General features: G+C 42.8%; 2 long non-coding RNA genes across 2 annotated transcripts in view; both read right to left on the reverse strand.

Annotated features, from left to right (window-relative positions):
- Positions 1 to 8,037, reverse strand: part of LOC102164493 (uncharacterized) — a 36,271-nt gene extending 28,234 nt beyond the window's left edge. The window contains exon 1 of the long non-coding RNA XR_001301648.3: positions 7,924 to 8,037. This is a non-coding gene — a long non-coding RNA (uncharacterized LOC102164493). The remainder of the gene's footprint in view (positions 1 to 7,923) is intronic.
- A 2,956-nt stretch (positions 8,038 to 10,993) lies between these two features.
- Positions 10,994 to 22,997, reverse strand: part of LOC106506385 (uncharacterized) — a 43,287-nt gene continuing 31,283 nt past the window's right edge. Inside the window, exons 2-4 of the long non-coding RNA XR_001301650.3 lie at positions 17,607 to 17,699; positions 16,807 to 17,007; positions 10,994 to 14,245 (exon numbers count right to left, since the gene is read on the reverse strand). This is a non-coding gene — a long non-coding RNA (uncharacterized LOC106506385). The remainder of the gene's footprint in view (positions 14,246 to 16,806; positions 17,008 to 17,606; positions 17,700 to 22,997) is intronic.

The following is a 22,997-nucleotide window of genomic DNA, read 5'->3' on the forward strand; positions in this document are numbered from 1 at the left end:
GAAAAGTGAGTTAGGAGAAAGGGAAGATGGGGAGCCCCATGGGGAGACCCCATGTTCAGTCGGCAACGTCTACTAGACATGGAAGTAGAGACATTAAGTAGATGGTTGTATATTATACTAAAGCTCAGGAGAGAGGCCTGGACTGGAAATACAAATTTTAGAGTTATCAGCAAATTGATGGCATATATTTATTTTCTATTGTTCTGTAAAAAATTACCGCAAATTGGACAGCATAAAACAATATCCATTAATTATCTCAACAGTTCTGTAGGTTAAAATTCCAGACCTTGTGTGGCTGAATTCTCTCCTTGGGCTCTCATGGGCCAAACTCAAGGAGTCCACTGGGGCTGCAATAAGGCTTTGGTTCTCTTCCAAGCTAGCTTGATTTCAGAATTCAGCTCCTTGCAGCTACAGGACTGAGGTCCCACCTTCTGGCTGGCTATTGCTTAAGGTCCCTCTCAGCTCTTGGAGGTACCCACAGCTCCCTGCCACATGGCCTTGTCCACGGTGGTTTTCAGCTTCAAGGTCACCAAGAGAAGCTTTTTCTTATAGACTCTCTCACCCCAGGAAAAGCTTAGCCCTCTTTTTAGAGCTCAGCTGATTAGATCAGACAAACCTAGGATAATCCCCTCTTTGGATGAACGCAAAGACAACAGCTTAGTAACCTGATCTTGCCAGTAATATTCCATCATATTCATAATCTCACCCTGAGTGTGGGGGAAAGGATTATATGGGATGTGTACACCAGGATGTGATGGCAAATTTTACGTGTCAACTTGACTGTGCTAAAGCGTACCCAGGAAGCCGGTAAAACATCATTTGTGCTTGTATCTGTGAGAGGGTTTGCAGAGGAGTTAAGTAATTGAATGGTAGACTTGTTTACTCTCATCATGGCAAGCAGGCATTACCCAACCTGTTGAGGGCCTGAACAGAACAGAAAGGCTGAGGAAGGGTGAATCTGCTCTCTCTTGACCTAGGACATGGTGCTTCTGGCTCTTGAACCTTCGGGTTTGGACTGAAAGTACAGCACCGGCTTTCCTTGACCCTCAGCTTTGGAACATCAGATGGTGCAATTTCTCTGCCTCCTAATCATGTGGACCAAACTCTTATAATAAGTCCTTTGTGTGTCTGTCTGTCTCTGTGTGTATATGTGGATACACATTCAGGTTCTAGATACTTTTACTGTGAATATCTTTGCCACAAGCGTTTTCGCCACAAATATTTTCACCACATAAGTGATGGCCTGTTAAGACAATTTTGCCCTAAAAGATAAAATAACAGTAACCAAAAAAGAGGGGCATTAAAAAGGACATAACGAAGCATGAAAAAGAAATAACAACGTTTAAAAGACTTTACAGTTTTACCACGTAACTAATTGTCCATAAGTCAATTTTTCCAAGAAACATAAAACCACAAAAAAATTGAAAGGGACATGCACATGGACATAAACATGAAACATGAGAAATGAATAACAACGCTAAAAAGCTTTTCTTGCAAAATATAAAATATTCAAATACATTTAAAATGTGTGTAGATCTGCGGCAAGACTCTGCAAATAATTAATTTTACCTTGTGGGGGTTCCCAAGCGTTCGTCCTCCAAGTCTTTCATTCATGGTATTTATACTGGTTTTTGTTTGGTTTGTTTGGGGCTTGCTAATTTGTCTCCTGGCTCAGCATGACACTTTTTCTTTTTTTGCTAAAATTTCTTCCTTCATTAAGTGGGGCATCAGTTTCCAAATGCTAGGACGCTTATCTGTGAGTGGAAGACCCCTACACTCTTCTTTGTCGTTGGCACGTTGTCTCATGTCCCTTGCTAGACTTTCCAAACGCTATGGGAAATATGGGCTCCCCTCTGGGCCTTCACATCACCAAAGCATTTGCAAGCTGGTGTGCAATCAAACTTGACAGTCTCCTCGTTCACATTTCCAGTAAGGTTTATCGCTGTATTTTCTGTCAAGTCCTCATGCAGAGTGGCTATCATCCACTGTTTTAAGACTGCCGTGTCCTCTCATCTCTGTACAGACTATTATAAGGACTAAGATTTATGTGATTTACAAATGGGAGTATTGCATCCATGGAGAAATGAAACCAAACGGTCAACCCGCTGTTTTATCTTTTACGGCAAAATTGTCTGACAAATTAATTATGCCATGAAGATGTTTGTGGCAAAAAGGCTCACGGCAAAATGTCTATGGCAGAAATACAAGACAAAATATATATTATATATATTTACATATATATATATATATATATATGTCATATACACATTATCAATATATATATGGCCTATCAATTCTATTTCTATACTAGAGAACACTAGTATACAGGGTGTGGGACTCTTAAGGCCCATCTTAGAATTCTGACTACTATACATAGGTTATTTTTATATCTTAGGATTTAAAGACAAGGTAAATTTAAAACACAGTCTTGAGGGTAGAGGGAAAAAAGTCAGTTCCTCCCCCTTAAACCCCTAGAGCTGTCTGTCTCTCTCCTTTTTCTGTCCCTGTTCTCTAGCTTCCCTCGGGTTCTGAAAGCTGCCTAAATCCTTGTTGTTTACAGTAGCCAGAAAAGAGTTCTGTTACTTGCAAGCAAAGAACACCAACTGCTTCACCCTTGGATGAGGGTTATTCATGCCAAGGTTTGAAAAACACTGGATCAGACCAACAGAGAGAGACTGAGATGCAAATAAAAGATAATGGGTCTTTCGTACCCCCCAGTTTTGAATTAAAATCTATCTACATATCACAGGAAATCCCATCTAAATGATTTCTTGATAACTTGCTCAATGGACAGAGCTGAGCCTCTGAGTTCAGAATGCGGAAACATGGAAGAATTGCACTCTGAAATTTATAAGACTAGCTGCTTGGAGTTCCCTGGTAGCCTAGCAGATAAGGATCCAGCTTTACCATTGCTGTGGCATAGGTTCAATCCCTAGTCTGGGAAATTCTGAATGCCATGAGCCAAAAAAAGAAAAAAAATAAAATAAAAACTAGCTTCTTTTACTTCTAAATCAGACAACCGGTATCTCTTTAGGTTCCACTCCGTTGCTGTTGCTTGAGTGTAGTGGATGGAGAAGCAAGAAGAAGATGTATATGACGAGAATGTGACAAATGTAGAAAGACTCACATAACCAGTGGCCACCTTGTCCTCTACCTTCTCAAAACCTTGCTTTCCAAAAAGCAGCAGAGTAGAGTAACCAAAGCACAGGCTTTAGCAGGAGATAAATCTGGATTTAAACTCAACACTTTCATTCACCAGCTGTGCAAGTGTGAGCTCATTACCTAAATTTTCTGCATCTCCTTTCCCTCACCCATCAAATACAATAATATTGCCTTTCTCCTAGTTATTGAAAGGATTCAATGAGATTATTGGGTATAAAAGCATTACTGCTGTGTGCTAAATAACAGTGACCCTGTCCTGCAGCTCTTGTGCATATTTCTCTCCCTGAAATTGGAACTGGAAAGATGGCCTCCTTTTGTCTCTCACCCTTGCCAAACACACACCAATCAGAAAGCTTAAGAGAGAAAAGCTGTAAATAGCATGAAGCTGCAACAAGGCTTGCTCATATATTCCTTGACCTACCCATGACTCCCTAATATTCGCCAGCCCTCATCCCTCATCTCAGTTCCACTTTGGATGGGATGGAAAGTAGAAAAAGAAAAGAGAAGAAAAGAAAAGAAAAACCCCTGGACAACTGAGCTATGCTATGTAAATGCATACCAAAACTGTGAGGTCGGAATCCTTGTGAAGTCTAGAGAAAGTAAGAGCAAACAAGACATTAAAAATCTTCGTTAAGTCAATGCAAATTCGGAATGATTGGTAACTGATTCTCCAGTTACCAAGTTCCCCTCTATCGACTCGGAGAAACACCACCCAGGACGAGCATGCCATGGTGTCTGTTCTCTTGGACATTTTTGACTACACAAAAATACTGATATGACAACTTTAAAAAGTTATATGGATAAACCTTGCAGATATTTTCCCACCCTTAACTACACTGTAACTCTCCCATCCAGCATATCTACAATCCCTCCTTATATTAACTTCTGCATTCAACAATGAAGCTTTGTGCCAAATCCAAATTTTAATTATTCTCAAGAAATCTCACGGTCCTACTAATGAAGCTAAGCAAATGAATCCACCGTTAGGTGGCTTATTGTCATCTTCCTGGATTCCAAGGATGATTGTTATCCTCCAAGTAAAGATAAGGATGAGTCAAATGTTCCCTCTCAGAGCTCCTCTTTTTCGTCAGTGCTTAAAATAAAGTGACGGCCGCTTGGTTATAAAAGACAAAGTTTAAGTGCATATGAAACTCATCCTATCAGTTTCTTGAGTACACACACCCCAGTACCCAAATCTCCCATGTTAGGGGATTCAAAGACCTCACAAGCCGCCAAAAGGATGGAAGTCGGGGACAAAATGATTGAAAGTCCTAAGAGTCCCTGATTGGCAGCTTCTGACCCTCTTAAAGTCTCACTTTAGCTAAAGCATGATATTTATAGGACAGAGTGAGGAGCTCCTGATGTGGCACAGTGGGCTCGGCGGCGTCTCTGAAGCACCACGGCAAATTTCAATCCCCAACCGGACACAGTGGGTTAAGGATCCCGCATTGCCCCAGCTGTGGTATAGGGTGCAAATGTGGCTCGGATCTGATCCCTGGCCCAGGAACTCCATATGCCGCAGGGTAGCCAAAAAAAAAAAAAAAAAAAAAAGACAGAATGAAACAATTAACCACTGCATGCCTCATTAAAGCAGGGAGGGAGGGATTTGGGCCATCAAAAATGCAACTGTGCCCTGGGAAACATGACTAAAACAAAATTTGACCTATTAATTCCTAAGCTTTACTTTCCATTTTAATTCGTAAGGGCTTACTGGGAGAAGGAAAAGTAAACTATAGGAAATGATCAATACCATTTTGTAATTTATCTATACTCTGTACAGGAGATTAACAAATAAACACAATAGGCACTGGGAGTGCAAATCAACTGCTTTGTGAGCCAGTGGGTTATTGATTACATCTGCCATTTTGTCAGCTGCTAACTCCATCAGCCCATCACTTAAATTACTGATTTAATGCATTCGGGGGTGCGCAAGAGCCTCTGTAGAATGGCTAATTGTGCCAACCAAGCAATGCTTAATTTAACTCAAAAATGAGAGAAAAATTTTAGAGGTTAGAAAATTATTGCCTCTGTATACTCTTTGACTCCCAATGTTTGTGTAGATATTTGCTTCTCCTTCTGTCTCTTCATTTTTTTTCTTCTTTTTTCTTTCTTACTATCTGTGGTGAGACATCATCTCATGGGTGTTACTAAAAACCAAAGAGCTTATTCACCCTCCGCTCAAAGTAAGGATAACTTTTCTATCATTTCATCACCTTTCCTGGGACTTACTTAAGAGGTAATGATCCAGTCAATTTACCATTTTGTAGAATTCATTCCATGGATTCTCCTTAGAATCAAAGGCAGAAATTGACTCCCGTTGTCAACGCAGGGTGTTCATAACTCAAGACCAACAGGAAGCCCAGTGAAATCTTGGAGAAGAGGGAGTAGATAAGGAAGGGGATTAGATGCCAAGAAATAAAGCCCTTTTCATGGTAAGAGAATTCTAGCAACCACAAACCGATAAGGAAAGCCCTGGGGCTGCCTTCCCTAAGAGATGCCAACAGGGAAAGCTGATTCTAAATCTAGAGGAAGCGGCTGCCTGCCAGGGAATGCAGAGGCCACGTGGAATGGCAGAGCAGCAGTGTGGGGTGGTGGAAGCACTGAAACCCCTAAGTCAGAATGCTAGCGTTTCATCCTGGATTCCCTGCACCAGCCAGGTGGTCCTGTGCCCTTGAATTCATCTCCCTGAGTCTTCGTTGTCTCATCTGTACAATGTGGATGATAAAAATCCACTCCAGGGAATTGGTCTCAGGTTCCTATGAAATCAAGTAGTAGCAGCCCTTTGCACAGTGGAATGTGGTTTATAAATGTTAATATTAGCTCTTATTATTGTTTGCTGGACCTGTGGCTGCAACCTTGCCCAGAAACACTAGGCAGATCTCTCCTTCAGTGTAGCATGATCTAGAGGGCGTCAAGGAAAATCACAGAAAAAGAGTCTTTATCCCTGATTAATGAGAAAAAGTAATCACATCTCCAGACAACACAGATAGAGCTCCAGCACATTGCAAAGTATGAAAAGTTTCTTTTCGTACTTTTTTTCCCTTTCTCTATATTCCACCCTCTCCAGTTCCTCTTCTGGGAACTATTTTCCTTTTACTTTCTTCCCAGCTCTATTTATTCTCCTGGACTCAAAACCTGATCCCAGAAAAGAACACTCGCAAACCCATTGTATTAGTTACATTAGCTGTTTTAAATCTAAGGGTTTTAACACAGAACGTATGTCTTACTTCTCTGGAAGTCTTGATAAGGATTGGATGATCCTTGGACTGGACAGTGTCATGAAACACTCAAGTTCTTTCTATCTCTCTTTTCTGCTCAATGCAGTGTCAGCTCCATCTGAATGTTTTCCCCTGAGGTTATAGGATGGCTACATGAATCAGTTAGGGCCCTATGCTTCCATGTTTGCATCCAATGAGGGGCAATGAGGGATGCAGAGAAAGATGCTCTCCCCAGCCCTTGAATCAAAAGACTTCTTTTCTCTCTGTTTGGAAGGGCATATGCCATTTACCCCTGAGCTGTCATTCACAGAATGCTGCAATCTGAGTTTCTGAACCAAGTGCTGATCAGAGGGAAAAGATTGCCCTGATTGTCTGAGACACATCAGTCTCCCTGCCTCCCTGGAGCTGGCTTAACGCCACCCGAGTCCCCATTGCTGCTACACACCAGGGAGACAGTGGAATGGACACAACATTCAGCATGATGAGACTTCTTGTGTTATTCTCCCAGAGATACCATTTTATCCAAGGAGGAAAGAGACAAAGGAGTGACTCTCTAAGATTTTAGCCTTCAGAAGCCGAAGTAGGGAAGGCTCCCTTAGTGACTCTGAAGACATGGCCTAGAAATGACAGGCAGGATTTGAGAAGCAGGGAACTTCTCAAAGTCAGTGTGAGAGAAGGAAGCATCCCAGAGGGCAGGTCAATCCAGGAGGAGTTTTACCTAAGGAACTGTTACTGAACATGCCCAGCCCAGAAGCACGATGGCTTGGGGGTGGCCGTAAGGGGGACTCACAAACTAGACCAGGGCTGAGAAATGACAGAATGAAGACAGGATGAAGGTGCGAATGTTAATCAAGCCTAGAAGGTGAAGGTCAGCCAGTGAGATCAGAAAATTTGGGAATTAAATCAGAAAGAGCTGGGCACGGGTTCTTTGGATCAAGCCCAGCAGCAGTAATACATCCTCAGAAGAGAACGGAGACAAGATTCAGCCAATTTGGAGGCAGTATTTATAACCACCAAGTGGGAAAGGGGGCTGCTTTCGTTTGCTTTTATTGTGCAGTGTGCTTTTCCCCCCCATATCACTTTATGCATAACTCAACAAACCAAGTGAATCTCTCATCAAGAGGATGCCCTCCATAAAAATACAGTGTTTACTGAAGCAGAAGTTATGTGGAAATGTAGTATAAAATGCTTTTTGGAGATTCTAACAATAACTATCAATGTATTTTGTTGAATTTTACAGGACTGTTTTATCCAAACTGTATCTTCCACTGAGTAGATGCGATCCCTATTTTGGTGGGATTTGTTGCTAATTTTACTTAGGCTTTGAAATCAAGGTGCATCTGTTTTGGATGTTGCCTAATCCAACAGGTAACCTTCTGTATTAATCATGACTCTGTGTTTCAAATCCCAAAAACTCAAAACTAGCCCTTGCAAAAAGGGCAATCCCATATTTCTGCAAAGTCTAGAATAATCACTGATTTCAGGCACACCTGGCTTCGGGACCTAAATAATGTCTTGAGGATTTCATTTTGCCATACCTCACCTCTTCTGATCTAGCTTGGCTTCCTTCTTCAGCCTGTGTCCCTCCAAGGTGACTTCCATGGCTGCCAGCCCCAGCCTCTCTGTGTAGCAACTCCAGAAGAAAATGGCAAACTCCAACCGAAACATTTCAGAGGAGGCCGTCAGGGTTTGGCTGAAACTGGTCCATGTGCCCGTTTCTGAACCAATCCTTGTAGCCATGCCAAGGGATACTCTGAGTCATGTGCCTGGCTGCTGCAGTAAGGAGAGGCCAGCCCACTGTGACCTTCAGCCCCACCAAGCTCCTGTGGAAAGGGCAGGATTCGCACTGAAAGGAAAACAAAGGGCCTGTTATCAGAAAGACACTGGAACAGCCTGCAGGGCAGCTTGAGGCCACAGTCACTGCAGTCTTACCTCCTCTCTGGGTCTTCATCTTGGATTGTGGCTTCCTGAAAGATAATTTAAGGATGTTCAATCTCCCACCTTGAGTAGAAAATCGTGGTAATTCTCATCCATACAAATCCGGGTGATGTTATAAATAACCTAATAGATTAAGAGTTCAGCAAATTGAATGGAAGAAAATGTTTAATAATAATGAACATCATAAGGAAGCCAAGAGCCCTACCGTGATGAAAGTATTTACCAACTTCAAGTGAAGTTTAGCCTAATTAGATGGTAATCAAACCGGGCCAGAGTACGCAATGTTCTTACACAAGAAACAGGCACAATCAACATTTGATCCGAGCTCTGATAATCCTGGCTGGGTCCTCCTTTCCGACACCTCCATCTTCAAAGGAGGAAACTTTTCACCTAAATATTTTTGATTGGGCTCTGCTCCTTAATGCGTAGCTTTGAAGGATCAAAAAAAAAAAAAAAAAAAAATCACCAAATCATATCATACAAGCCGAGACGTGTTCCAGCAAGCCTAAATATCTTTCAAATAATTCCCCATTAAAATTCTGCTTTCAGCCGTCCAACAAGTGAGCAGAGCTGGTGAGGCATAGCGATATTGGTTTTATTGACAGATTTTACTGCTGTCTGTGATCCAGATGTGGGTTTCACTCGTTGTTTATCACAGGGCAATTAAAGAAGTTGCTCCTTAGACACATAGCTAAATTGTTTATTTGAAAGTCATTTTTACAAATTAGGAATTACTATATTTACTATGCATAATTCTTTGTAAAAATCTTCATCCAAAGGCTAATTTCCCATTAGCTTCTCTGGGAAACTTCCTCAATCAAAAGTGTATGTGGACAGAAAGACATATAGAATACATCATACAGAGCTGGTCATATATAGCGGTTACATTATTCTCATTTAAGGAAAAAAAAAAAAAAAACTGCTGAGAGTTCCCGTTGCAGCTCAGAGGAAACCAATCTGACAAGTATCCATAAGGATGCAGGTTCCATCCCTGGCCTCACTCAGAAGGTTAAGTATCCGCTGTTGCCATGAGCTGTGGTGTAGGTCACAGACATGGTTCGAGTCTAGCATTACTGTGGCTGTGGCATAGGCCAGTAGGTATAGCTCTGATTCGACTTTGGAAACCTCCATATGCCACAGGTGAGGCCCTGAAAAAATAAACAAAAAAAAAGAACTGCTTTCTTGGAGTTCCCTGTTTGGCTCAGCAGTTTATCCAGGAGGATGTGGGTTCGATTCTTGGCCTCCCTCAGTGGGTTAAGGGTCCAGCTTTGCTGTGTTATAGGTCGAAGACATGGCTCGGATTCTGAGTTGCTCTGATTGTCTCGAAGACCTGCTGCCGCGACTCTGATTCAACCCCTAGCCTGGGAACTCCCATATGCTGCAGGTGCAGCCCTAAAAAGGAAAAACAAAAAACAAAAAACAAAAAAACAAACAAACAAAAAACCTGCTTGGAGTTCTCTTGTGGCACAGTGGGAATTACTGATCCAGTGTTGTCACTGCAACGGCTCCTCTTGGATCACTGCTATAGCACAGGTTCAATCCCTGGCCTGGAAACTTCCACATGCTGCAAATGTGGCCCCAAAAAAGAGAGAGAGAGAAGAAGAACTGCTTACTTATAGGCAACAGTGAATCACACAAAAAAATAGACTTCACAGAATGGTTGCAAAAATAAGCAAAAGACCAACAATTTTTTTTAAAACCCACTTACCTTAAAAGGGACAAATGAGGCCCCAGAGTGGTAAAATTCAAAATGTTTTGCATGAAGAAGATGCTGATCCTCACTAAAAAATAAGCCCTAGCTCTTTTTTTTTTTTTTTCTTTTTTGGCAAATGAATATTACAATATAATTCTCCCTGAAACGCATTGGCCCTGAGCCCAAAAGAAAGCAAGAAGCAAATGGCAACCTATTTGCGGGGCCGCCTTGAGCTGCCTTTTGTGTAATTGCCCCAGCCCCAGGGCCGCCTGACCTTGCTTATCTGAGCGTGAGCTCGCCGCTGAGTTCAGTCTGGACTCTCCATATCTGCACATGCTGCCTGGTAAATAAAGCAGGCTTCTCCACACAGGTGGCCTGGCTTGTGTATGCACCACCTTGGTAGCCCGGTGACAAATGCTTGGCGTTATCGTGGGTATTACACACCCACATCCACAGAGACCTGGGAGCCGTCCATCGGTCTTCGGTCACAAGGGAAAAGAGGCACATTTACCCTGGGCTCTTTCATTTCTGTTTGTTTCTGTGTTTCTTGTATTTTATCCTGGAGTATATCGGGGTCAAGGTGGAAGAGTAGTGATTACAATTCTTTATTTGGAGAAGGAAGGGATTTGACAGTGAAGCAAATGTATCTAGTTCTCAGTCCATATGTATGCGTGTTTTCACGTGACCTTACAAAAAGAGAGAGAGGTTAGCGAACGACCTCCCTAGAAGCCAAGCCTCATGAATGGAAAGAAAGATCTAGATTGGAAGGGGGGCTGAGGAATAGTGTCTCTTTGAGAATAGAGACTGTGCCCTGCTTCTCATTCTATCTCCAGTGCCCAGGACATGCCTGGCACATAAATATTTGCCCTGTGAATGATCGGATAGCTCTCAGGAATATCCGATTCAAAACATGAGTTCAACGAGTGTTTATCTCCATCAGTCCTCTTCCCCTGATGGGTTCAGTCTTTGGAAGGAGGAAGTTTTTATTTTTACCTTTTTTTATTTTTATTTTTTTCATATTTTAACATTTTTTAAAATTGAAGTATAGTTGATTTATAAGTTTGTGCTAGTTTCAGGTGTATAGCAAAGGGATTTGGGCATATATTATATATATATGCGTGTGTGTATATATATTTTCTTTTTCAGATTCTTTCCCTATATAGGTTATTGCAAAATCTGAAGAAGGAAGTTCTAATGTGCATAATACCCAGTGAACGCAGCCTGTGTGCAGCTTTGATGTGATCCAGGAGCCATCGAGGTGTAGAACCAGCCTTGTGAGGCTCTGAGAAGGACATGGCTTTGGGGCTGGGTTACATCTCAACAGTGAATGGTGGAAGGAAAGCTACTTCAGGAAAGGAATGAGTCCTAAACACACAGAGGTAAAAAAAAAAAAAATCACATCGGACCATCTGTTGGAGAAGGGACTAGGAAACAGAGGCCAAACCTAGGGTTCCTGGAAAGCCAGAAACATTATTCTGTTGTGATCTGCTCCCCCCAAGTTGGTTCAGATGTCAGCCTGGTTGTGTAAATGAGATGACTTACACTTGCCAGAAAGAAACACTCTCACCCAATCCCCAGCTTCAGTCTGTTTCTTCCTACCAGGCACTGCAATGGCACACCCCAGGACCCTGTCCTCAGCCCCTGGGCATAGACAGCCAGCTACCTGCTGATAAACCTTTGAGGAACCTGAGCTTAATCAATCCTCCCACTAAGCTTTTCCCAAGAGAACGAGACACTAAGTCTTACATGTCTGAGATCTGAGATAATTAGACTTGGACACAGTGTAGAGGTTCAAGATATGTCACAAATGCCTTGATGTTTCAAAGTAAACAGTTAGAAGCCTTGAGTCCTTTTTTTAATTTTTTCTTAAAGTCATTGCTTAGGAAACCTGAAGTCAAGGGCCTTACACATCTCGACATCCAACCCAAGTGGTCAGATGCTCAGTGAATAATAGACTTTTAATAACTACATGGGCACTGGACAGCCACAATGGATGTCAGCTGCACACCCCTGCAAGATCCTGGACACCCTGCTGCGAGAGAGATCGAGGGAGCTTTGGGGACTGGGAGTCCATGTCAGGTTAAATCACATGAAATTACTGTTATTTAAACATTTGGGGACTCCAAAACTGGCGATTTTGTGTACCTTACTATTGTAATAACTAACACAGCAGAGTTCCCTGGGTGGCTCAGAAGGTTAAGGATCCAGGATTGTCACTGCGGTGGCAAAAGTTCAATCCCTGGCCCAGGAACTTCTCCATGCCGTGGATGCAAGGGAAAAACAAAAACAAAAACAAAAAACTAGCACAGCTATCTCAGAACTTATACAGGGATTGTCTCCACAAAATAGGCAAACTTTGGTAGTATTTCCCCAGCACAAGTAGGTACAATCTGACAGGTGTCTAGCTAACATCATCCATCCAGACAACCAGATATTTGAGATCCCAAGTTCAAGTTGCTGGGGCTGGGGGCTCAATCAACAGCCCACATGTCCCCATGTCCCGTTCAGCACTGTGAAAATCAGCAGTTCCTGAATGTGCCCCCCCTCCCCGCCCGCCCCAACTCCCAATGTCATTCTAAGACCCTCATGTGAACTGGCTCCTTAAATTCAGAGGCCGGATGAAGGCCCAAGAGAAGCTGAGCTGCACGGGCTGATCTCTTCCCAAATCACCACGCAGATAACCTTGCCTCCTCCTGCGGCGAACCGTGGCCAGGGCCTCTTAACAAGGGGTCCCTGGAGAGGATTCCGGGGGGCTATGAAACTGGAAAGGGGAAAAATTACTTCTTTATTGTCATCAACCTCTCTCTGACCTATTAACCCCTAGCTGAAAGTTAGCCTTTCCTTTCAGTTATGAGATGAGGCAATAAACCAAGCTCATATGAGCAGCACGTGTGACTCTGTCTGATGCTTTCATACAGGTTTCTCCTCTGGAGAGATCTGGAGTCTCACTCATGAGTATCAGTACTTCAAAATCATGGTAGTTCAGACCTGCTGCTCCATCTCACTATTTAGCGCATTAAGAAACACATAGTTGGAGTTCCTGTCGAGGCTCAGAGTTAACGAACCCAACTAGCATCCACGAGGAGGTGGGTTTGATCCCTGGCCACACTCAGTGGGTTAAGGATCCAGCATTGCTGTGAGCTGTGGTGTAGGTCACAGACCTAGCTTGGATCTGGTGATGCTGTGGCTGTGGGATGGGCCAGAGGCTATAGTTCTGATTGGACCCCTAGCCTGGGAACCCGCATATACCGCAGGTGTGGCCCTAACAAAACAAAACAAAAGAAACACATATACATTAGCCACAACTTTCAATCTGGGGGGGGAGTATTTTGAAAACAGCATGTAGCTGTAATTAATTTCCTCTATCCTCCTATATATGGTATTGCATACACTTAAAAACATTATTCTGAGAAGGGTTCGACAGACCTCCAAAGGTGCTCCCCCAAAATATAGGGGGAATTGAAGTCCCTCCATATAGAAACACGAGGCGATAGAAATGGAGCCCCCCCCCCTTAGAGATGTTAATAAGCCATAAATAATCTTCTTTCTCCAGGCTTGATGTCTCCTTTTTCCTTTCCATGAATTCAGTCATATTTCTCCATCACAGCCCTCAACATCAAGGCTGTATAACACAAATCTCTGATATGAGACTAGTAGCTTGGAGATTTTTTTCTCTCTCTAGTCTCTTTCTCTGACCACAAATTGCTTAAACTGTGCAAAAGTGTTAAATGCATGTTTTTATTTCCATTTTATGTCCTTATGCCCTGACTTACTCCAGAAATATGTTTAGGGATTATTAGAATGCACGCCTTTCAGCATCGAGTCAATCTTACTAATTATAGTGACTGGCAGTTCTGCAGCTCGCAGCAGGCTCGCCCTAGACTTCCCATGCAAGCCGTGCTTTCAGTGAAGGTACAAGTGCAGTTCCTCCCAGGGCAACGGCTGAGAAAAGGGAGGCACCAACTATGAGGGACACGTCGCCTCTAATTGATAATGAATAGATTTAGATTTAGAAATTCTTGCTCCACTTATCACTTTTATTTGAAGTGCAAGGTTACATAAGGAAAATTCTTTCCATTAAGCTCAGCATTCGTGTCTCACCCTGCAGATGGCCCACCTTGCTGTAGACGTCTTAGTGGGATCAAACTCAGCTTTACCCTGAGTGTCCATGGCCAAGCAGAGTTCCCACTTTGTTCCATCACTGTAATTTCTCATGTCCAAGTAGGAAACTGAACTTAAGAGAGAGAGAGGAAAAAAAAAAAAAAAAATTGATGATTTAATGCTGACCTTACCTTAAAGGCTTCATCAGTATTTGACTGGTCTTCTACTAGCATCTTTTTTTGCAAATTTCCTCTTTCATTTTTCTTTTTTTATTTATATGGTGGCACCTGGAGCATATGGAGATTCCCAGGCTAGGGGTAGAATTGGAGCTACAACTGCTGGCCTACGACACAGCCACGGCAATGCCAGATCCAAAAGCTGCATCTGGGATCTACCCCACAGCTTGCGGCAACGCCAGATCCTTAACCCGCTGAGCAAGGCCAGGGATTGAACCCGCATCCTCATGGACACTATGTCAGGTTCTTAACCCACTAAGCTACAACAGGAACTCCAAATTTCTTTTTTCTTTTCAATTTAAGTAACAGTCAAAATATTTTCTCATAAGATTCAAGTCTTTGTCCCTTTTTCAATCATATCATGACATCCAATTCTAAATTATGCAAGCCATACCTGACATCCAAATCATTTATATAGCTTATTTGAAAGCCTTTAGAACTTGATTCTCTCTCTCCCGAAACTCTGATTTGAGAAAAAAAGAATATGTAGATAGGTTTCCTTCCCTAACTCTGCCAAATATAAGCAGTGAGTATGTGACTACGAGCAGGGAGCTGTTGTCCTAGCCTATCAAGGACCACACCCAGGTTGCACAGTCTGGAAGGGTCACTCTGCGTAGTCAGCCTCCTGGGAGAATCCGAATCCCCTAAGAACTCAGTGGATCCCACCTGGTATAGATATGTCTCTACAAAAACCTGAGCAGACACTTTAACTCAAGACATTATAAAGAGTCCATTAAGGGAGTTCCCATTGTGGCTCAGTGGTTTAATGAATCTGACTAGGAACCATGAGGTTGCAGGTTCAATCCCTGGCCTCGCTCAGTGGGCTTAGGATCGGGCATTGCCCTGAGATGTGGTGTAGGTCGCAGATGCAGCTCAGATCTGGCGTTGCTGCGCCTCTGGTGTAGGCAGGCGGCTTCAGCTCCGATTGGACCCCTAGCCTGGGAACCTCCATATGCATGAATGCAGCCCTAGAAAAAGACCAAAAAAAAAGAGTCCATTGAAAGTGAGGAAACTCACACTATGAGGTTAAAAAGAAAAAGCATGTACACACACACCCACAGGACCACAGCCACCACCACCACACCCAGAAAGCAAACCACAGACTCCGTTCTGTAAAGTTCTGGTGTTCACTTCCAAGCCTTCCTCACCAAGGAGCTGGCGAACATTCTTAGGCAGATAAGCGTAAGGGGCCTGTCCCTGGCCTAGCCCATCTGTATCCTTTCCTGCTGCCATAGTCCCAATTTTGTCACCTGAAGACCTATTCCCAGGAGCGGTCCTGGGGGTGTTTCTCTGTAGCAGGTCATTTCACATCTGCTACGAATGATGCTCAGTCTGCAGTTGCTTTAACTGGCAGTTTTAGTTCTTCAGTCTTTACCAAGCAGAGCCCTACAGCATTTACTTTCATTGCAGCCTCTGAGATACCAGCACCTGTTTGACAAGACTCGTGGCTGGGCTTTCTTGCAGACACCCTAGCTCTGTCTTTATTCTTCAATCTCACCCCTGAGGTTCTGTCCAGCCTCCTCCAAGGGACTGCAGCCTTTGGAAGGGTTTTTAAAGCTACTGAATTTAACTTACAGTCTGAATCCAGATTGAAAGAGGTTTCCCAGATAAGTGGACTTCTTAATGTTCCCCAAAGCCCAGAGTTTAACCCTTTTGTTCCCGCAGACTCTTAGGCAACACCATGGATTCTCATCGATAGGGTCAGGACACTGTGGATATTAGGTTTCAGAAGTCTTGGAAATAATTCATTGCTGACATTGGAAAATGATTGACCTTAATAAAAGCCAATCTCAAGTTGCTCCTGTAACAGCGAGAGTTCTAGTCACCTTTTTTTTTTTTTGTGGGAGAGAGCTGTGGATTGCGCTGGGAATAAAAGGTAGCCTAAGGCCTATTTCTCTAGGCTCCAGGCTCTTAATTCTTGTGATGGCAAAAACTTACAGGAGTTCCCTTCGTGGCTCAGCAGAAACAAATCTGACTAGTATCCATGAGGGTGCGGGTTGGATTCCTGGCCTCAATCTGTGGGTTAAGGATCCGGTATTGCCATGAGCTGTGGTGTAGGTCGCAGGCGAGGCTTGGCTCTGGTGTTGTTGTGGCCGTAGCATAGGCTGGCAGCTACAGCTCCAATTCGACCCCTAGCCTGGGAACCTTTTGGTGTCCCAGTACAGTCTGAGTGCATCCACGGAAAGTGTAGCACGTGGAAATGTCCATTAATCATACGAATAGACGAAGGAATGGGGAGAAGAGAACATTTAAAATGCCATCTACTCTTGATCAGTTTTACAATCAACCTGTGCCACATAAATCTAGAACTATCCATTCTAAGCATGACTATAAGAAATGGCCAATATTTGCATTTCTGACCCGCAAAAGTGGCAGTTTCCTTTGGTTCACGTTCAGACTATGCATATTGCATTAAAACAAGCTGGGGAAGAGAGCAACAAAAATCAGCCAATCCTACCTTACGAGCCGGCAACAGGGGAAGGAGGCTGCCCGAAATGTTTTCGTTTTGTTTTGGTTTGTTTTGTTTCGTCCCATTTTTAACCAAAAGGACTTCAACAATACACAGTGCTATAAATGCTTCCTTGTTTTTACCCATGTTTGGGTATATACATCTGAGAATAGCAGTGGAATTTCTTCCTTAGCTCTGGACCCTTCATCACTGTACAAAAACAAACAAACAAAAATGCATCAACAGAATGTAAGAATGGTTGGTCAAAGTCCTCTAGAAGTGGAAAGCTATTATTTTAAAGTTTCTGAGGAAGCATCTACCAGAGAGGAATAAATTATCCCTTCACTTGAACTTCTCTGCATTTCTCCATCAGTACAGGGTGCTATTATACCTGCCACTATAATTTGACCCCAAAATACAAAGAAACATGAGATAAAGTGCATGAAGGGTTTAGAAGAATGATTCTATTCTTTTCCTTTTTTTGTTGGGTTTCCATTCCTCAGGTTAATCTGATTGTTGTTTTTGCAAGGAGGGAATTCACCAAATACATTATAAATAAGCATTACCATGCTCAAAATCCTTCCGTATGGGAAGTTTTCTTTCCTTAATGCATTTACCTGTGTATGTGGAACCAGGTCGTCTTCCATTGCTAAGACAATAACAATTACTACTTCCAAACGAAGGTGCGACATTAAATAGTTTAAATGCTGGCAGCCTCTCTCTGCTTCTTTTTAATATTAAACTTCCACAGAAATGCTCAGTTCTTCAGCTCTTGCCTTTTAGTTAAAATCTACACATTGTGGACATACCTTAAACATGTTCTTGGGTGAAGGCTGATGAGGATCGGAACATGTATTAGGGGATATCGTTACCTGTCGACATTTCCAGAAGACTTCAATCCTCTAGGAGGAAGGGAAAAACATGCTTAATGCTTAATTGGTCATTCCTTGACTACTGAACAATAACCATGCCATGCATTTTTTTTTTAAACACACCAGTGGCAGGGTTGGTTGTATGAGGCATGAGTCTGCATGGCTGCTGTAACAAAATGCCTCAGACTGGATGGTTTGACCAGCAGACATTTATTTCTCACGACAGAGTCCTGGAGGCTAGAAAGTCTAAGATCAAGGTGCAGCTGATTCAGTTCTTGACCAGGGATCTCTTCCTGGCTTGCAGATGGCTTCCTTCTTATGTCCTCACATGGTGGAGAGAGAGACAAAACTCTGGTGTCTCCTTCTCTTCTGATAAGGGCACTAACCCCATGGTGAGGCCCCTACCCACATGACCTCATCAAAATCTAATTACCTCCCAAAGGCCCACCTCCAAAGGCTGCCACTTTGAAAGTAAGGGCTTCAACACATGAACCTTGGCTGGGCTGGAATGGGGAGGACAGTTCACGCAGCATGAGTTAGCAACCCCACCAAAATCTTAAGAGTTCTAATTCATCTGAGAAAGCAGCTTTCTAGACATCTGAATTTAACAAATACTAATAAAATACAGAGACGGCCATTCTTAAACGAATGTCTTTAGTGTTCTAGACAAATCACCTCTTTGGTAAACTATGGCTACACACCAAGAAGTTTATATTACCTTTTCCTGTAGCATTTATATTTCCTTATCTTTTACTCATTCTCTCTTTTTTTTTTTAATAATTGGGTTTAGTGTGCTAAAAATAGCCCATGTTGCACTGTTTTTCCTTCTAGCTTCGTTACAAACTGATTTCTAATTGTCTTTGAGACTAGGAAATTCTCATGTGAATGCACTCAGCATATTTGACTGAAACTCAGGCATGCATTAATGCAACCTTGGATTGGGGGGGGGGCCATAGCTCTTGTGACCCCTTCAGCTCTGCCCCTCCATCCCTCCTTAGTCATACACCCTTTGGGGATTTATTTCTGCCCAGTGTACAATCTGGGTATTAAATGCTCTGAGTTGCTATAATTAAAGAGACTCTATTTTTAGTTACAAACTGTTTCCCTGAGATACATACAACTGCTCATTAATCCTGGGAGCCTTTTTCACAAAGCTTGTGTTCTCGACTTTTTTTTTTTTCCAATGCCCAATAGACTCATGAGGGAAAATACGAACACTGGTTATATTTAGTTTTCTCCTCAACCATGTCAAACCCTAAATTGAGAGGAAGTTATAAATACACTGCAAAAAAGTGTTCTCTCTTTCCTTTAAGCAGTATTTTAGTGCCCCCCAGGATTGTGGTGTAAAGGGCAGAGAGGAGCCTGTATTAAAATGAGAGATGAAGTAAATTAAACTTCAGCCTTTTGAAGGCGTTGTCCAGTCCGCGGGGCTGATCACACTCTGTGGCGTGGAAGAGTGTCTCAGACATAGTAGGCGTTTGTCCAATATTTATGGGGACCAGAAGGATTGACCACATGTAGCAGCTATGCAGAAAAGGCCCATTGCTTGAATGAATATAACATTTTGCCTAGTTGACCCTTTGAGAGCAGAGGGAATGTTCTCTGAAGCAAATTCCTTGAAGAGGTGAGCACTACAAAGCCACAAACCGTCCAACACCTTCCCAACAATGGATCCAGCCATCAATTTCAGTTTGCAAGTGGTCTCAGCGGCTTCCAGGGTGGTAGTGAGCTTTCACTTGCAAAGAGGCATTCCTGGGTTTGGAACTTCTAGCTTAGGAATGTTCTGATACCCGCTGCCAAGCAGTTGCCCCATGATCAATCCCATCTCTCTGCTCTCCAGCTCAGAACCCATTTCCTAAGCTCTCTCGGGCCTGGTGACAAGTACCAGGAACCCATCTGACACCCTCTCAGGCACCTCTTCCATCCTTCTCAAAGGGCTCAGACGCAACATGACCCTCCACACCCGCTGTTTGCCACCTCTCACTGCAGTCTGGGGTGTGTTGTAACGTGAGGGCAGGGCTTGACAGTCAGGAGGCTGGCGTTTATATCCAGACTCATCTATTACATGGAAGGAGCCGAGGTAGTGCCTTAAGTGAAGTGTTTCATCTCTAAATGTTGATTCCCCTAGGTGAGGCATAGAGGAAACAGCCTACTCATAAGGCTGCTGTGAGAATTCCATGAACTAATTCATATAAATAATCTAGTTCAGTTCCCAGCCCTGGAAGGAAAGTCTGTGTAAGTGGAGACCATTGTTACTCACAAGTCTGTGAACTGCCCCCCCAGCATCATCATAAACCTGAACGTCTTCCTTTTCTCTCTTTCAACTTCTGTCCATCATGCAGTAATCTCTTTCCCCCTCTCCATTTTTCTTTCCTTCCTTCTCTTTGTCTTCCTCACAAATCAAAACAAGGCTATGAGTGTTTCCAAGAGCCATATGATTGATAAACCCACAGTCAAGAAAAGGGAAGCCATCAAAGTTCCCATCGTGGCTCAGCAGAAGTGAATCTGACAAGTATCCATGAGGATGCAGGTTCGATCCCTGGCCTTTCTCAGTGGGTTAAGGATCCAGCATTGCCACCAGCTGTGATGTAGGCTGCAGACATGCCTCAGACCTGGTGTTGCTGTGGCTGTGGCATAGGCCAGCGGCTACAGCTCCAATTTAATCCCTAGCCTAGGAACTTCCATATGCTGTGGGTGCAGCCCTAAAAAGACAAAAAAAAAAAAAAAAAAATAAGAAAAGGGAAGCTATCAAATCTGAAATAAAATATCTGAAGTGAAAATAGGACGGGGGTTAATAACTGCAAACACCCTTAACAATAAGTCCAGCATATCCCAAATAACTCTTCAGAATGTTCCCAGAAGTCTCCCAATACTTCTAAGTTTAATCTGCTTTTTTTTTGAGCAGTCGACACTTCAGAACAAAGCAAAACCAAAAGTTGTTTTTTTTTTTAACTTTTCAAACTTCAAACATATTTTTGGAGAGTGGCATCAAATAATGAATACTCATATTTTGATCTGGGTTTCCATTAACAACAAGTACAACAGAAGTCTTTTCTAATATTTTTTGCTGCAAACACACCATCACTGACTCCATGATGGGTAAAAGAGGCTACTAGAGTGTGATCTTGGAAACTGGCAAATTACAACAGCACTTCCATGGAGTACATTTTTCAAGCTCCAAATAAGTGAGTTACAGCCACATAGGGAAGGACTTGGTTGCAAGTTGAAGCCTGTGTCGTCAAGCATTTTCCCACACCGAGCACATCTTCCTTTCTCTGTTTTATTGCCTTGTTGTGTTTTGTTTTGTTTTTCTAAGATGTGGTTTGGAAAGGAGTTAGACAGTTCTCCAACACAGATAAAAGTTCAGGAACCCCTAATCCAGAAATGAATGACAGAAGGTGACAGATCAACTTGCTGAGAAGTTAGCACTTTTCATCACAGCTAATGTTTGGCCAAGAAATAATCATCAATCTTTCTCCAACAACACCTGTAACCTCAGGTTTATTTATTTTATTTTTTTCTCTTTTCATTCTTTTTCTTTCTGGTTTTTATTGAGGGACTTAGCCTAGTGCAGGAATGCGTTTTCTTTTTAAGACAAGCATCGTAGCTTCATGGGAAAACTAAATGGAATCTCCCAAACTTTAAACACATAGAGCAGACATCGTCTCCATCAGTTCTAAATAGCACAATGAAACGGGGGCTTGTGTACATCCTGCTGTGGTCCCCCTAGGACTGTGCTATGTGACATGAAATCTATTAGGCACGTGTGACTGCTTAAATTAAAATGAATTGAAAATGAGTAAAATGAAACCAGTTCCTCAGGTGCGGTGGCCACTTGTGGATCATGGCTGCCATATTGGACAGGGCAGCTATGGAGAATTTCTTTCACTGGAGAAAGGTTTTTATGGACAATGGGGCTGCAGAATATGGATTTTTTCATGGCAGAGCAGAGCTGGGGATCTTCACGACATCCGGATGATGAATTTTCAGGGAGGACCTCTGCAGCTCTGGACCAGGGCTTAGACAAAGACTTCTCTATTTTACCACGCTATCTTTTGTGCATCTCAGTGCGTAACATGAGAGTGTCATCACTCTGCTTTTCTGATGTAGAGGCTTATTGCTTCAGAAAGAGCTAAAGTTGCAGATTCAGACCTCTGACTCTCTTACACAATTCAGCAGGCCCTGAGCCGCCAAGGAGGCAACCTTTGCTCTCAAACACTTTGTAAAGAAGCAAGCCGAGCAAGGACAACGACCTACTTATCATGTTCTTCCCAAATGCAACAGATTGTGAGGATGCAGCCAAGGTCATAATAGAGTTCTGGAAATAAAGCTTCCTTCGTTTCCTGGGTGGCATGATTTTCAAGAACCTCAGTGCTTGGACCACCTGCTCAGGAAGGGGGTGGTGCAGACAGCAGAGAAAAATGTCAGCCTTAGGGCTGAGTCAGCCTTTTGCGGTTGTCATCTCAGTTCAAATACAGAAAATATTCTCTTGACGTCCCCTCCATAATTATTTGGACACCAGTTTCCACCTTCTAAAAGGCACCAAGTAAATTTGGCAGCCCAATAAGTGTTTTATTGAATGCGTGTTGAGTTGGCTTTAACTCTACCATCAGCTTATTCAATGAAATACCACGACAACAACCCTCTAAGAAGATCAAAGTTCCCTCTTTTAATTCCTTTAGATCATTTGGGGAAAGCAATGTTGATCTCTGTAAAGTTCAAGTCTACATAACTAAGTCAACCAACTCAGATAACCAGCCACCGAAACTTGCAGAAGCCATCTCTCCCCCTCCTGCCTCCGTCTTGTATTCCCATTCCCGGCTTAGACTACAGTTTGGAAGTGGCTGAATGAATTCACAAGTACTACCGTTTGCACTTTCACATACTGTTTAAAGGCAGAAGTATCAGGTTTCACAGGGCTGAGAGGAAGTTGGCAACCACTTCAAAGCAATGTTGAAGCATCTATTACTACTTTATTAAGCAAGGGCAATAATGATCCGCAAAGTGCCAGCTTGTTCACGTTTTCCTGCTCTTTCTGCATTTCATTGCAAATACCACAGCCCCTCTTTTCCTGCTTAAATGCCAGTTAGTGTGTTGCCTTTACAATTATAGATGTGACTGCAATCACAAAGAAAGCGCTAAAAGCACATGGCTCCATGACTTATACAGCTATGCGAGTTAGAGAGGGGTAGAAAAATCTGCTGTAAAATAGTTTGTCTCTTGTCACTTTTTGTGTATCTGTATACTCTTTATCTCCCCCACTCCCTTCATTTTTGCATTCTGTATATTTTCTACAGGTATTGTGAAGAACAGTAATAATTACAAATG

The sequence above is a fragment of the Sus scrofa genome, chromosome 15 (genome assembly GCF_054392235.1).
Source record: "Sus scrofa isolate SSC_HxYL_T2T_F1_AM1 chromosome 15, Sscrofa_HxYL_maternal_Yorkshire_Landrace_v2.0, whole genome shotgun sequence".
Lineage (NCBI taxonomy): Eukaryota > Metazoa > Chordata > Mammalia > Artiodactyla > Suidae > Sus > Sus scrofa.